Source organism: Lupinus angustifolius, chromosome LG02 (assembly GCF_001865875.1).
Source record: "Lupinus angustifolius cultivar Tanjil chromosome LG02, LupAngTanjil_v1.0, whole genome shotgun sequence".
NCBI classification, from domain to species: Eukaryota; Viridiplantae; Streptophyta; class Magnoliopsida; order Fabales; family Fabaceae; genus Lupinus; species Lupinus angustifolius.
Genome location: NC_032010.1, coordinates 20,584,321 through 20,587,958, shown reverse-complemented (window position 1 = coordinate 20,587,958; position 3,638 = coordinate 20,584,321).

Genomic DNA, 3,638 nt, shown 5'->3' with positions numbered 1-3,638 from the left:
TATAACTCATATTCATGATATTTAAGTATTAACTTAATTGATATGTTTGAAACACATTTTTGAATGATCGAGAGTTTTTTAAATTTGAATGACTAACAATATCAACAATAAATTCTTGAAATTGACATATCAAAATAATATTCTCTTACTCATTGAAATGATTTGAGGTAGAATTTTTGCACAAAAATATACATATTTTATCAATATTAAAATCAATATTAAACGATTTATAAAAAACTTTGGGAACTTGAGACTCTAACTTCAAAGTTTGATAAATACAATATATGATCATCATAATTTATTTTATTATGTGTAAAATTACAAACTCAAAGAAAAATATAGTATAATAAGCAACATCAATATCTAAAAGATCTTGACCCATTATCTATTATTTTTAGAAGAACGACATAATTTTGAAGAAAAATATAAGCTAATGCGAATATTTCCATGAAAACATCTTTTAAGTTTAGGTGAAAATGTTAAAAAATATTTTAATAAATTAGAAAAAGTTTAGGGGGCAGCTGCCCCACCTGTTCCTTTGCATTTACCCAAAACAAATTCCCCCTGTGTCTCAAACATCCACATGGTTTTGAATCTCACCTGAAATCATGTATCACCACGAGGTGCAAGGTTTTTATGGTATTGAAAATTTGGTCTAACTTGCTTATATATGTGCAATGTCTAACCAAAACTAAGGTGTGTGTACATATCTATTTGAAAAAATGGATGTAATATAGGCAGGACAGACTTACAACTATCACATTATAAAAAGTATATAAAATTAAATAAAATTAAAAATAATTTTTTGTTATTGCCACATTTTTAGAATTACATATAGCATTGCATTGAAATTAAAGAAGAACATAAGAATGCATAATTTCAAACAATTTAATATTACATATTATTAAATCCAATGACAAACAAAAACCCAAATTTAATAATTAAGATTATATGTTCATAAAAGTCCAAAATGATCATAATTAATATTGTATACATTAAAATTATGTTCTTCATTAGAATTAATATTCCAATTAGTTTATCCAAATATGCAGAGTTCATTTTTAATATGTTGATTAAAAATTTTCAACATTCATATAAAGTTTGATAACATAAAAAATAAAAAATAGAATACAATTAAATTACTAATGAACAAAAATAGATAAGTTTACATCAAACATTTTTTCCCTTAGAACTTGAGGTTGAGGATGTTTGAAATATGTTATTATGTTAGTCACACATTGTCTAATATTGGAAAAGAGTAAGGTAACCAATGTTATATATTGGACTCAAGTCCCTTGTTATATTGTGCGCCAGATATAAGCACCAAATAGAAACATCTCATGGGTAGATGGATCCATGAGTGTGCTAGAGTTTGTAATCTTTATTCTCTAATAATATCTTGGTAGTCGCTGAGCGATTCTGGGGACGTAAGCACAATTGGCCGAACCCGTTAACAAATTCTCTTGTTCCTTCTCTTATATTTAATTTATGCACTTTATTTGATTGCTTGTGACCAATGATCGCTTCCGCTGCACCAACAGTTGGTAACAGAGCCAATTGGTAGATGACTCTTAATCCAGACGCTAGATAATGGCTAAAGAGGGTGAATGTGTGATGGCTAGACAAGGTGTGTCAAAGGTAATGACAAAGATAAAGTAGATGAGTTGAATGAGAAGGAAACATGACGGAACTGTAGTGTGGGCGATGTATGTTTTGATCCAAAACCCCATAAGTGCATGTATTGGGTTAGGATCAAGGTGGAGATATGGACTCATGTGTTGAGTTTGACCCAGAGACAGATGCTAACAATATCTCTGTAGATGTTGAGAGAATGTTCTCATTTGAGATGCGAAGTGAAATATCCTAATGGCGTATTTGAGACGTCATAGTGAAGGATGCTAATTGTTAGCAGGTCCACAAAAACATAGAGGCACTGACTACCTTTGATGTAGGGTGTAACATGGACATTGGCTTTGATGCAAGTTGTAACACGAGCATTGGTAGAGATGCATACGTGTGACATGAGTATTGACTTGGATACAAGGATGTGACACAGACATTAGTTAGCATTGACCCAAGGTGTGTTGTGGGTATACTCCTTATGATGAAGTATGATAGTTAGGATTGTCGGAGTAGACAATGGTGGTAGCGGTTGAAACTTTCAAAACAAATTCCAAGGTTCAGTTTGACTGAGTATTGAAGAGGACGATTGTTTGTAAACTTTTGTGTAGATGTTCTAATATATCGAATTTGTGTAGAGGTTCCAATATATCGAAAGACTTCCTAGCAATTGGTGGCTAGGCAACATGTTCCATTTGTTGGTAGTACGGGAAGCTGCACTACAAGTTTGGAGAGCTATGCTCTTAGTAACATCATCAAGGATACTCAAAAAGTCTATGTTGTAGGGGAGCAATTAATGAGAATTAGACATTAAACAAAGTAGAGTCATATATTTGCTAAGGTGGAGATTCTTGTGTAGATTTTCCAATGAGCGATATATTCGTCTATTTCAATCAAGGTAAAGATTGTTTGGGATGCTTGAAATATGTTATAGTGTTAGTCCATATTATATAATATTAGAATAGAGTAGAATAACCAATTTATATATTGGACTCAAGTTCCTTGTTATAATGTGCACCAGATATAAGTACCAAATAGAAACATCCATGGGCAGGTGGGCCCATGGGTGTGCTAGGGTTTGTAATCTTTATTCTCTAATAATATTTTGGTAGCCGCTCAGCGCTCCCGGGGACATAGACACAATTGACCGAATCCGTTAACAAATTCTCTTGTTCATTCTCTTATATTTATTTTATACACTTTATTTGATTGCTTGTGACCAACACTACGGAACGATCACTTCCGCTGCACCAACACTTGATATGCTTGAAGTTGAAGTTCATGTCATTGTAATGTGTGTGAGCAGCTGGGAATCTTATTGTGCTTGAGGAATCCAACATGCCCTTTGAGCATAATAGTTAGAAATCCCTAGTTTTTCTCACTATTATGATAAATGTCTTGTAGTGTAAGTTATACCTTGCCGAATCTTGAACAAAAAAAGTTGTATCAATATTACTTTATTTATCATATTCTAATATATTTTGGATCACATCCACACTCCATATATTACAATTTTCACATTGAGTACCATATTATAGTTAATTTGTATGTTACATACCTTGATGCGAACGAATTGCATACATTTGCCGACCACTTTCAAATCAAGAAAAAAGTTACAATCTGAAAAGAAACACACAAGAAAAAGTGTAGCAAATACAATCATTTTATTTAAACTTTGGCTTTTAATTAAGCTGAAGCTGACCTAATGGTATAAAACCTTTTGTTGTTGTTCTTCTAAAGAGCTTAAATGCTACCTTTTCACCAAAATCTTTCTTAACAAGTCCTCTGGAGCACATCTCAATTAGTAATTAACTCTATTGCCTCCTCAGCCGATCTTTCATCTTCAAAGCTGTTCTTTATCGGAACACAAGAGTACGGACAATGATGAGTCAGATGTTGATGAAGAGGTAGAAAGCGGTCGTCAAGGTGACTTAAGGCAGCAAAGAGTTGGACCCGCCGGTGGAGGTACCTGAAAAGGCTCTCCGACGATCAAGTCAGTATATGAAGTAGAGAGTGAG